This window comes from Sminthopsis crassicaudata, chromosome 2 (genome assembly GCF_048593235.1).
Source record: "Sminthopsis crassicaudata isolate SCR6 chromosome 2, ASM4859323v1, whole genome shotgun sequence".
NCBI classification, from domain to species: Eukaryota; Metazoa; Chordata; class Mammalia; order Dasyuromorphia; family Dasyuridae; genus Sminthopsis; species Sminthopsis crassicaudata.
This window is the reverse complement of record NC_133618.1, coordinates 529,003,521-529,017,193: the sequence shown is the minus strand read 5'-3', so window position 1 is coordinate 529,017,193 and position 13,673 is coordinate 529,003,521. Positions and strand designations below refer to the sequence as shown.

The following is a 13,673-nucleotide window of genomic DNA, read 5'->3' as shown; positions in this document are numbered from 1 at the left end:
TACAATAGACATGTTGAAATACTCTTCACATTAAAAAAAAAAAGTTCATGCATTATCATGCATGGATAATATGCATCCATAAAACATGAATGATTATATCATTTACATATTATGCCATTTAGCTTAAGTCAAAGTGGAAGCAGGTTAAAATTTTGAGTATAGCAATATTATATAAATCCTATAGCTGTCTAAGAAAATCTCTTAAAATATTTTTAAAAGCACTGTAAACTACAAGAGAGTATTTAAAACTACACATGGCAGACTACATACATCCCAGATCTCTTAAGTCGCAAAACAGAATTTTTACTAATTTCTCACTCCAGTAAAATATTCCCTTAACATTTCATTTTAAATTCAATAAATATTTATTAAATGCCTGTGATGGACATTAAGGATACAGAGATAAAACACAATCAAAAGAGTTCCAATCTAATGATTAACGATTGGGAAAGGAGAAATCAGGACACAAATAACTATAAATCTTAAGGGAGAATGAGATAACTACAAAGGAGACGTTTGGGAAATATGATAGGAGAAACTTAAGAAAAGATCAGGAAATCATTAAAAAAAAAAAAAAAAAAAAAAAAAAAAAGCCAAAATCCCAGCCTATGAACTTAGGTTTCTTAACTCAATCCTATAATCAGTTAAAGTTCTTTAAATGCCTGATTTGGCATTTAAGGCTCTTTACAACCTGGCTCCTTTCCTATCTTTCCTTTCTCAAGTACTCCATGATCCAGTGAAACTAACTTGTTTGTAGTTCCTTAAAAAGAATACTCCATAGCTTTTACTACTGGCTCTCTCCTATGACTTAAAATGCTCTCCTTCAATATTGTCTCCTGGTATCCCTAGCTTTCCCTCAAGACTCAATTCAATTCTATCTGTTGCTACTGTCTTCCCTTTGAGATCACCATCCATTTATAATATATATACCATGTAAATACACAATTAATTGTATGTTGTCTCCTCCAATAAAATACAAGCTTCTTAAGGGCAAAGACTATTATGTGACTATAAGTGTTTAATAAATTATTTTTTAACTGATTGACAACACCCTTTAACCCAAAGAAGTTCCTCAGAGTCCTTTAAATTATTAGTTTCAGAAGTAAAAGGAGCTGGAAAATAGAATTTCAGAGCAATGCCCAAGATGCTACCATAGTTTTTCAGTAATTTACCATACAATGGGTAGTTAGGACGTTACCTATAGGTTCTTATCCTTTTTGGGGGAGAAGTCAAGGAAGCTCCAGTAGTGTTCTGCAGGCTATGCAGTCCTTCCTTCTCAGAATATTGTTTATTAATGCATAAAATAAAACATACAGAATTACAAAGGAAATTAATTGAAATAAAATGTCATCTTTTGGTCATCTACATCAAATTCATGTATACAAAAATCTATCCATAAGCCCCAGTTTAAGATTCCTCTGAGCCAGCTGAAAAAAGTAGTTAAATGTACTTTGAACAAATCCACAGAGAGAAGCCAACTATGAAACAATCACCGCCTAAGTAATGATTCAAGAGAAACCTCATTTCTGGTTAAAAGTGAGTCTAATGGAACATACAGGGTAAAGATAAATTGAGAAAAGTATTGATTGAAAAACTATTCTGGAATCCAGGTTTTAAAATTTTTTTCTCCTTGTCATATTCAACATTAAGAAAAATTTTAGCTTATAGATTAAGAATACAAATTCTATCCATTCTTCCTACTCATCATTGTTTCACAATGCTCATATAAATAAAATTGATAATCAATCATCCTTATTAACAGTGATTAAAAATGTGAATGCTTAAGGAAGAAAAATGGGAGAAATTTTAAGAGAAGTAGGAAAAAGTAGGAAATTCCATCTTTTTTCCCTTAGAATATTTTCTAAAATATAAAAATATTTATCACTTCTTAAATGGAGAATGCATTTAAGCTAAGATGTTCAAATATGAAAAGACTTTCAGCCTATACTTATCCTTCCATCCCTTGGCCCCACATCTAAAACAGATTTCTCAAAAAAACATGCAAAGGGAAGATTTTTAAATAAAATTACCTAGTGTAAAATAGAGTAGACAATTATGTAAAGACAATCCACATTTTGTTAAAAGTCACTCATAAATTCTGAATTTAAGAGTCACATTTGTGTATAATGAAAAAGATGAAAAGTATAAAATTGAAAGACTTTTTAAAATATATAAAATCAATGAAATTATTATAAATAGAGAAGCTATAAAATGTGGGACGATTTTCTATCAAATTATTCTTCAGGGCCTGAAATTAAAAATGTGTTGGGAACACAAACATAGAAGACCCAAAGCAATTCTCTAATGAGTCAGTGGTCACAAGGCACAAAAAAAGCAGTACTCAAAATAATTTCAAATTATTAATAAAAATGAATAGAAAACAGAAATGAATTTCATAAAAATGAAAGAATATTTCAAATGATTAAGAATTAGAGAAGTACAACTAAAAAAAAAATTCTAACCTAAAAAATTCTCAAATATAACAAAAGGCTGAAGTAGCTTTTAAGATGGTTGGAACTGCTGAAGGACAGATACAATAATACGACATTCATTGAGATATGAATTAGTCCAACCAATTTGCAAAGCTATTTGGCAATTACACTTTAAAAGCCATTTAAATGCCCAAAACCTTTGACAATGAGACTCTACAGGTATATATTCTAAGAAGGGCAAAGCCAGAAAGGTCTAACAAAAATCAACATATCCAGAGCAATTCTTTGTGGTACCAAAGAAACAGAAACAAAAGTAAAAGGCCAAGAAATTATGATACCAGAATAAAATGGAATATTTCTGTGCCACTAGAAATTTTAATAGGAAGAATTCAGAGAAGCATTGGAAAAATTTTATAAACTGATGCAAAGTAGAAAGACAACATATACAATGGACCACAGAAAAGAAAAAGTAAAAAAATGACAACAACAACAAAAATCCCAAAACAGGTAATTACATGAGTGGACAAGCTTGGATCTGAAACAAGATGAGAAAATGTATCTTTCCTTGCTTCTTGGCAGAAGAAAATGACTATGAGTATGAAACTACGTAGACAATCAAATTCAGATGATGCTTTTAATACTACTGAACTGAATTTTTGCTTTTAACAAGAGATGGCTCACAAGGTAGGGTAAAAGGAAAGGATATATTTGAAAATGAATATGTAAAAAAAATTAATAAAAAAAGAAAAGGATGAAGAATCACAGTATCATAGACTTAGAGCTGGAAGGGACCTTAGATTAAATGTCTTCTTTGCTTCCTCTTGTTTTATCTGGAGTTTGGTGGATATGTTCTTGTTCTCCTGACTAGGTCTCAAAGGATTGGGAGTGAAGAGGGCCTAGTGGCAGTAGCATCCATTTATTTCTGTAGAGAATAGAAACAAGGAATGTAATGTGCTGTTTGTTCAAATTGTTGGAAAGAAGGAAGAGAAAGTTTGCACAATTTAGATTGGAAGGAAGCTGGAACCTCTTTCCCTCTTAGAATTCTGAAACTGAAATACACCAAGAATTATATGAGTCTAAGTTCCCATTGGAAAAAAAAAATGCTTAAATGTATCTGAACTGAGAATACCAAATAGACTAAAATTAACAAAGATTTTTAAAAACAATTTAAATATCTTTTTTTCATTTGGTGTTTAGTAATCGTTTGAAGCACTATGGGTGATTTACTACATTTTACATATCAGGAAATTGAGGCTCAGAGAGGTTAAGTGACTTGCTCATGGTAACACATAAAACTGTTTTAATTGAATTAATGTTTTTATTGGTAAAAGAAATCATAATTAGCCATTAGGCAGAATTTTCCCTCTCACTGAAAGTTTTCTTAAAACTTCATTTCTTTGAAAATGGTAGGTTCTGTAAGATACACAGATGACTCATGTATTCAAATTTGTTTACCATTAACTTTAAACAAATTCCATGAATATCCCTAATCTACATAATATTATCCTCTAGGTAAAAGTACTTTTCTAAGTTCCTCACTAAAACTAGAACTCATCAAAAAAAGAAGGAACTATTATCAGAAACAAAGCTGAAAAAAAACACCAAAAAACTGCCTTTAGGGATCATCTGATCCAATCCAGATGAAGAAAGTAGAAGACCCAGAAAGGTGAAAAGACTTGCCCAAGTGTTTCAAAGAATTAAACAGTTGAGTCAAGAGTCTAGGTACTGTGGTGCCAAATCCACTGCACTTAAGATACCACATAATATATTGAGAAAATAAAAATGAGTGAGTGACATCTCAGAAAATGAAAATAAACAAAATTTCCTATCACCTAAGTTGTAATCAACATGATTTAAAAAATTTTTCAAATATCACTCTCTTCTTTTTTTAGTACCTTTTCTGAAAAGCAGTTTCTTGATTACTGTGGAGAACATTAAATCTAGAAAACATAATTTTCTTTAAATTCCTTAAATGCTGGTTGCTTCTTTTATGAACAAACCAATGAAAAACCAAGAGGTTCTTCCTCTCCCAATTTGGGTTTGATGGGTTGTTATGGCCAAAGAATCTATCATCTAATGTTCCATGTTCTGATGAGGAACCTAACCATTATCAACTAGATTGGTTCTTAGACTGAGTCTTCCACTCAGTAGATATGGCACCTTTTCAGTTTGGTAGAATCTATGAGAGTTCACTGCTTATCTAATATTCAAGACTCCAGAGTCACCCATATAGTATGAGGAGGGACAAAACCAATACCTTTGTGGAAACTTCCAAAGAGAGTGATCTTGAAATTATTAAATTCTGTATAATTTTAAGTGATATAAAGCAGTGACTACAATGAAGTGGCAAAAACAAAAAACAAAAAACTCCTGTCTTAACAAACATCTGATGTGGTGATGAACAGCAACCACTTACAATGCAAATTCATGTGTAAAATTATGCAAAGAAAGGCAGAAGATTAAAAACAGAACAGTTTCATTAAAAAAAAGCTACAAAATTCATAGGGAAAGCCATCTGATTCAATTCAAGAGAATTCACAAATGAAGCTAGAAGAACAAAAATAAGAAAAAATTAAATCTTTTAGCATTTCTATAATTATCCATTAATAAGAGTAATGCTGCTATTTTTAATTCTAACAACAGAGTTCCAAGTATGCCACATGAAGTCACAAAAGTGGTATTTAAGATGAAGTTGAGAAAAGCAGCTACATTGGGTCACGCACCTACAGAGAAAATCCTAATTGGAGGCAACAAAACCTTATAGGAGAAATGGTCATTTTTTTTTGTTTTAAACAAAACAACCTCAGGGAAATAAAGATAATGAAGAAATGAAAAAAAAATAGAGCAAAAGCCCCCAAAAGGCAATTGATAGTATATTAATACTATCAATACTACTTACCTTTTCACATTCATAAAATCTTTTTAAGAATGATGTATTGAAGTTCACATCTTTATAGTGACACAAGTGACTGAAAGAATACAAGATCTTACTGTTAAATGATTTTTTAAAAAACATTTGACTGTTAGACAAATGGAGTTATAAAGGTTCTCTTCCAAAAATTCATCTCCCTGTATGTTAAGTTCATACAACATTCCCTATAAATGCAATGCAGAGAGATAATCTAATAATTTAATAATTCTCTGATTATTAAAAATTAAATGAGGCATAAAACAAGAAGATTTGTATTTCATAAAGATTTTAGCTACTTTCATATAGGATGACCTCCAAAGAGAAGAGACTGGATTCACTGTAGATAGTGAGGTCCTCCAAATTTGATAAGCCCATTGTACTGATTATTTCAAGCCCAGAACATCATGTTTCCGCAATGAGGTCTATGTCATTCAAAAAAGACTACTTTACTAATATGTACAGTAAAAAGTGAATGAGACTGTGACAAAGATGTAGGATATAATATAAATGGATAATAAGTTAGGTCTCTAAAAGAAGGAGAAAAGAATTGGATTATTTTGGGGAAACTACTCAGGACTTTTTAAAAATATATATCTATGAATAGCCAATTTTCAGATGAAGAAACTGAAACTATTTGTAGTCACATGAAAAGGTTCTCCAAATCACTATTGATCAGAGAAATGAAAATTAAGACAACTCTGAGATACCACTACACATCTCTAAGATTTCACAGGAAATGATAATGATGAATGTTGGAGGGGATTTGGGAAAACTGGGATACTGATACATTGTTGGTGGAACTGTGAACAGATACAGCCATTCTGGAGAGCAGTTTGGAACTGTGCTCAAAAAGTTATCAAACTGTGCATACCCTTTGACCCAGAAGTGTTTCTACTGGGCTTATATACCAAAGAAATCTTAAAGGAGGGAAATGGACCCACATGTGCAAAAATGTTTGTGGCATCCCTTTTTGTAGTGGCAAGAAACTGGAAACTGAGTAGATGCCCATCAGTTGGAGAATGGCTAAGTAAATATTTTAAAAGTTGAACTGAAAAAATTTGACAATAACAACAAAAAAAGACTTTCCACCATCATATACCTACTAAGTTAAAAGAACTAGTAAATTAACATTTCAAATTAATTCCATTATAACATGCTGTCTCTTGGAATGGGGGCAGTCACATGTCCCTTTTCAATCTCCTTTACTAGCACATCAGACTCCCTAATTATGGGTGTCCTTAAGATTTTTATCATGAGCTCTTTTTCCTCTGTGTTCTCTTAGTTACCTCATGCCATCCACTACATATTAAACTGTTTTCTCTATTTTAAGGAACAACCACATGAATACAAATATCCATCCAGATCTATTCTTTTCTCTGAAACTTAGTACCAGATCAGTACTTGACTACTAGATATTCAAACTGGATATTCCGGATACCTTCAGTTTCACATAACTAAAACTAAAACTCATCTTTCCCCTTAAATCTCCCCTCTTCTAAACTTTTTCTTCTGTGGAAGGCACCATCATCCTTCCAAAGTCAGACTCAAATTCTCAGCATTATCTCTAGCTTTTCACTTATCCAAACACTATATATCCAACTATTTCTATTTCTTTCAGCAACATCTCTTGCATCCAACCTTCTCTCCATTTATCTACTCCTTTAGTTATGCCCTTAACATTTCCTCTCTAGATTACTTGCAATATCATCCTAATAGATTTTTCTGCTTTAAGTCTCTCATTATTCCAGAATATCCTATACTTGCTACCAAAGTAATTTTCCTGAACTGTACCTCCCACCACGTGACTCCCTTACTCAAACAATGCTTCTAAGAGGCATCCTTCCAAAACTACCTTATCTTCCCTTCCCCTTAGTAGTTTGTTTTTCCAAATAAACATAAATATAGTTTCCAACATTCATTTTTGTAAGATTTTGAGTTCTAATTTTTCCCCTCCCTCCCTTACTTTCTCCTCCCCAAAACAAGTAATCTAATATAGGTTAAACATACAGTCCTTTTAAAATTTATTTCCATATTTGTCATGCATCATACAAGAAAAAAATCAGACCAAAAGGGAAAAAAAATATGAGAATGAAAAAGCAAGGAAACAAACAAATAAAAATAGTATGCTCCGATCCATATTCAATCTCCATAGTTCTCTTTCTGGATGCAGATAGCATTTGTCAACCCTAGTTTATTGGAATTCCTAAGAACTGCCAAGTCCATCAGAGCTGATCATCACACAATCTTGCTGTTGCTGTGTACAATATTCTCGTGATATTGTTCTCTTCATTCTACAGCTGTTCATGTAATCCAGGCTTTTCTGAAAACAGCCTGTGTATCATTTCTTATGAACCAATAATATTCCATTATATTCATACACCATAATTGGACCCACTCAATTTTCAATTTCTTGCCACTACAAAAAGAGCTGCTACAAACAAAAAGTTTGTACACATGAGTCCTTTTTCCTCTTTTATAATATTTTTGGGTAATAGACCCAGTAGTGACATTGCTGGATCAAAGAGTATGCACAGTTTTTTAGCCCTTTGGCCACTGTTCCAAATTACTCTCTACAATGGTTGGATTCTTCTCCAGAATGGTTGGATCATTTCACAATTCCACCAACAACGCATTAGTGTCCTAGCAAAACTACCACATCTTTAACAAGGATGTATAAATGTATCCTTTCTTTTTCTGTGGTATGAATTTTTATTTTTTATTTCTTATCTCCTCCATTAGAATTAAGGTTTTTTTTATTCTTTGTTCTCCTATCTCCAGATATACAAAAGTATATTTGTATATCTAACATAGTATCTGATCCAAAATAATTGCTTAATAAACACTTTGTCGATTGACGGAGTCTAAGTACGTTGTTCATGAATTCAGTAGAACTTCCCTGCTATATATGTTCCCTTGCAATAAGAAGAAGAGAGGATTTCTAAAACTGATTCAAACAAAATATGTCTATAAATGAACCAAGAATTTAAGCTGTGGGTTGGCAATTCAAAGTCTAATTTTCAAAAATGCCCTGAAGGTTTTCTCTCATTGATATGCATGCCAGTGGTTGCCAATATACCAACCTCTACTATTTACAATAGCTGTTTGCCTAGGTCACAGAAACCAATGAATTAACATTTCCCTACCCTTACTTCTTTAGAATTATCACACTATTATTGCCTTTCCCTTGATACAAAATGCCAGATAATAAGAAGTCAATAACCTGATCTTCCTAACCTTTTAAAGGTTTCTATGGAACTCTGAGTTAAATGGTAAATCTCGAAAGTGACAATTAAAGATCAGGGATTAATAATACTCCAAGAAAAATAAGAAAGAACATAATAATATAAATTGCCTTTCTTAAAAAATTACAAGTAAAACTCTGTAAATGGCAAAATTCAAACCTAAAACAGATTATCTCTACACTAATACTTTAGCACTGAAATGCGAAGCATGGTATACCAAAAAAATAATAATAATAATAATAATAATAATAATAAAATTAAATTTTTAAAAAATGGCATGACTAATGATTACAGCATGCTCTAATAAGAGAGCTACACTTTACCCCTGATCACTTTAAGTATCTTGCCCTGAACTTCTTCCCCTTTAATATAATTTCCTTAAGGTTTAGTAATCAAACCTACATATAATATAAACTACAAAGTAGGATAGCATTTTTTCTTCTTTATAATTTCTCTTATCAGTTTCATTATCTATAAAATGAAGAATTTGGAGCCCAGAAAGATCAGGATAAAGCTGGAGGTTTTCTGGATGATGCCATATTTTGCTTTCCCCTGGTCGTGTTCTTCTTAGTCACCAATCACATCTAATATTTTGAGGATTTTAGTGTCAGATACAAGTAAATTTGCTCTCCAGGGTGGAGGAAAAACAGCCCAATGAGATAAAAGACTTCAAGAAACAAACGAAGCAACAGGACGAGAAAGACTGCTTAATGACATGAAATTTGTCTGGAAAGCTAGGTTCCTTGTCATTCTAAGCACATGGTCTTATTGCAACAGAGCAGAGGGAGAAGGCTGAACAGTAAAAATTCTAAGTTCCATTTTCATCGATACCAAAGGGTTCCTCCAAACTTCCCTTGCCCTTGGAACTTCTAAAGGAGAGCTTTGAAGACAATTTATCTTCTGCTAATTCCTGCCATTTCCCCATGTATTCAAGAACTTTATGGCCTGGATTTTTTTTTTCCCAATTCAAGACCAGCTTGTTAGATGCATCATCTGAACATATATTATCTTTCTCCTCTCCCCCAACTTTTTGAAATAGGACTTTTACACAGACTGAGAATCTGAGCCTAGAGAGGTGTGTTCCCATATTCTTCAATGCCCTGAAAATAGCAACTTAGTATGATGCATTAAATAATATAATTAAAATAAAGAGTTAGACTTAATTGCCATCTTAACATCCTTTCCTTTCTCAATCTCTTCAGATACTAGACTTTCATGCACAAAAAAAAAATTTACCTTGTGTTTATTTTGATTATACTTACAGATGAACACATAGTTTCCCCTTGTTAGAATGTCTGATCTTTGAGGGTAAGATACAAGTCTTTGTATCTAGTGCTCACCAGAGGGGCCTGGTACAATATACATATTTCACAAATGCGAATTGATTTCTTATGTACGTGAGTGTGTATGTGGGGGGGGAGGAAGAAGGAGAGGGAGAAAGGGAGAATGAAAGAAGTAAAGAGCGAGAGAGAGGGAGGAGTGGGGGTAGGAGAAAAGAAGGAAGGGAGGGGGAGAATGGGGATGGGTTGGAAGATGAGAGAATAAGGAGACTAAGGCAAAGAGAGAGTGAAGAGAATTTTAATATTTGGAGATTACTTTGGTCAAAGCATCAAAATAGCTGATGTAATCAAGGAAATAATCGTCAGTCCTTTCTCTAGGTCATAACTAACAGCTTAAAGTTAATCATTTATTAGTGTACTTTTGATTAGTTTTTGTTTTATTATACTTGTATATATTCATCCACTTTCCTGGCCAGTCATTCAGCCTCATAAGCTCTTAGTACAATTTAACTCTGTCATATCAGCATTTTATAACCCAGAAGAACAAAACCTCATTTTGAACCTACAAAATTTTCATGAACACTCCACCTTCTTGATAATTTGCTCTGCTCTTTTGTAATACCTATACCTGAGAGAGCCCATGAGTTACATTTTTTCCATTCAAAGAAGTATCTGTTTATCCTTTTCCTCATTTTCTGTCTCTAAGACAGTTCCCTCTCCATGACAGAATATTTTTGCTAATTCCATGATAACATTTATTTACAATAGCTTTTAGGAGAGAACTTTGTGAGAGGCTTTTTGAAAAACTAAACATTCTATCACCCATCTAATGGTTTTTACACCGGCTACTGTCCATGCCTAGACTAAGTCTTGGAATCCTGATTCCCTTAAAGACTAAGCCTACATGTCAACATTTATAAGATTTTTCTGTTTCTCCTACTGCTAGTGTCTTCCACTATAATATTACCTCGTGGCTAGTGTGTACATATTGTATATATGCTTATGTGTGAACATGCTGTGTCATTCATTCACCAATCTGTGACCTTGAGAGTGGGATCTGTTTCATTTTTTGTCTTCATATCCATATCACCTATTAGAGGTCAGACATAGTAACTTCTTAAATACTTTTTAGTTGGTTAACCCTCTGAAAAGTTGTTTTTCTTACACATATTCTCTTCCAGATATTATCCTCCTTCTTAAATCTCACCACATCCTACTAATTTCTCTACTAAGTTTAATGTATTTATGAAACAAATTTATGTCTTTTTGTATGTATTCGAACTTCTTTTGTTTCAGATAAAGCCACTAGGAAATATACATTAAAAATTGCTAAATAGTGTGCATTCCCTTTTATCCAGCTGTGTACCACTAAATCCAAACCCCAAAGAAATTTTTAAAAAGGACAAAATCCAATATACACAAAAATATTTCTAACTAGTCTTTTTTTATTAGCAGAAAGCAGGAAATTAAGATGCCCAACAATGTTGAAAGGTTAACTTTTGGTCTAAGAATGCAATTGTGCTATAAGAATACAGAAAACTCATGGGGAAAAAAGATATGGGAAGGTTTATATAAATTGATATGGGGTGAAATAAAACAGAATCCAAAAAACATTTTATACTCTAACATCAATATTATTTTTTAAATCTTTTAAAATCTATTAAAAACTTTTATAAACTGAAGACTGAAATAAACAGAACTAAGAGAATAACTCCTACAATATCAACATTATACATTTTTGTAAAGCTATAAGAACTATGATGTATATAATGACCACTCATGATTCTAAAAGTGATGAAACATACCATCCATGCCTAAGAGGTAATAAAGTCCAGAATAAGATATATTTTTGTATTTAGTATTCACTGAAGGAATTTATTTTCCTTAACTACTGCATATATGTTACAAAAGATTTGTTTTTCTTTTCCTTTTTTGTCCATTTGGATAAGTTGTAAGAGAGAGAATAAACAGATTTTTGTTCTTAAAAAATAAAGAGGGGAGAAGATGTGCAAATATAAAATGTTACATATATTTTCAAAAGAGGTCATTGGAATATTAATTCTATTTAACTGTATTACTTTGTTACAAGATCCCTCTTGTGGATGGAAAGCAATCTATAAATGTTTGTGATGTTAAAAAAATGTAAATAAATCTTTACAAAAGATAAAGGAAAGTTTTTCTGATGCCTACTCTCTTTACTCATTCCTCTATATTTACACTTTTTCTCACTTATCTCAATTATGAGAACTAGCAAGTTCTACCTTCTTGATTCTATATATACAAGTTTATTCATTTTATTGTCCTCTTTCTTCTTTTTCTCCTTTTAAAACACTCCAAACATAACGAATTCACACCTAAGTTTTTTCTATTTTTCCTATTTAACTCCCTCAGTACCCTATGAAAATAACTAAGTTTATGACAAGACACTTGTTTCTTACCTTCATTTAGATTGTTACAGTATTGTAGAGCCCCTTTCAATTGCTTAGACAAGTTTACTTTTCTAGGTTTCTATGAATTTTTTTTTAATTTCAGAGTTCCATTTTTTGGGGGGCAGTATCATTTTTACCAGAAATGATTGAAAGTCTTCTATTGCATTTAAAGTCTGCGCTTTTCTCTTGCAAAATTAGTCTTAGTTTTGCAGGATAAATTATTCTTGATTGTAAGCTTATATCTTTCACCTTTTGGACTGTAAATTCTAGTAAAAACTGACATGTGTGTGTGTGTTTTTTTTACTGTAAGATCTATCAAGAATTTCTTTAAAAAAAAAAAGACTTAAAAATTATTCAATTCATATGTCAGCAAATGGATTCCCAGTCCCACACACCCATTTGAAGGCTTAAAGAAAAGATTGGAAAGTAATTAGAATTATTTAAGTCTGGCATTAGTAAACCAAAGTGTCATAGAAGGGCCTGTGATTCTTTTCATTTTTTCATTTCCTCATGTGGTATATTAGTGATGAAAAAGAAAGAAATTAGGGAGGAAGGAAAAAAGGAAACTATATAAATGCAGTCCATTCCAAATAGCATACCAGATACAAATGGTCCTACATGAATACAAAAATGGCATCTAAGAGATTCAGATCTGAGAAAGGTGCTCAGGTGCTCCATTTTCCCTGACTCCTCCAAATGCAATGATATTGTTCTTCACATTACCTTTGAATATTTTGTCTAATCTCCCCCTCTGACCTTAACAAATTCTACTTTATAAAATATTTGTTTGTATATCTATATCTATAACTATAGATATTGATATAGATATAGATACACACACACTATATCTCTACCCTCCCCACCTCCTACAACCCCTAGTGTTTTGAGAGATTAAGCTTCTTAGGGACTAGATTTAGGTGCTTTTTAATCTTTGTACTTGCATAGCCCAGTGCTATTCAGAGTAGATTCTTAATAAATACTGAGTGCCCCAAAACTTAGTGAAGTCTTAAGGCATTTAAGTTTTAATGCTTACAACTTCACTAAGACTTCTGGAGTAACCTATATTTTTTAAGAAGAGTCGAGTTGAATAGAAATGAAAATCAAGATTCTGCAAGAATAAATCCAACTTATCTATTGTCCAATTCTTAATGTCTCAGTCACAAAGAAATAACAGGTTCACATGATTGGAGATTGAGAAATAGAAGGAAATTCAGAAGTCACCTAGTCCAACCTCTTCATTTTTAGATACAGAAAATGAGGACCAAGAAGGTTAAATGATTTGCCACAATTCATAACAGGCAATAAACATCAAAGACAGTGTTTGAACCCAGGTCCTTTTACTCCAGAATTGGTATTCTTTCCAGTGACTATAGTATTTC

At 32.3% G+C, this 13,673-nt stretch overlaps 1 protein-coding gene across 5 annotated transcripts in view; it reads right to left on the bottom strand.

Annotated features, from left to right (window-relative positions):
• TCF12 (transcription factor 12) overlaps positions 1-13,673 on the bottom strand; it is a 411,883-nt gene that overhangs the window by 215,786 nt on the left and 182,424 nt on the right. Inside the window, exon 2 of one of the 5 annotated variants that reach the window (XM_074294616.1) lies at positions 3,225-3,354. The exons of the other annotated variants lie outside the window; for them this stretch is intronic. The gene's annotated coding sequence lies outside the window, so the exon portion shown is untranslated. The remainder of the gene's footprint in view (positions 1-3,224; positions 3,355-13,673) is intronic. 5 annotated transcript variants of the gene reach the window in all.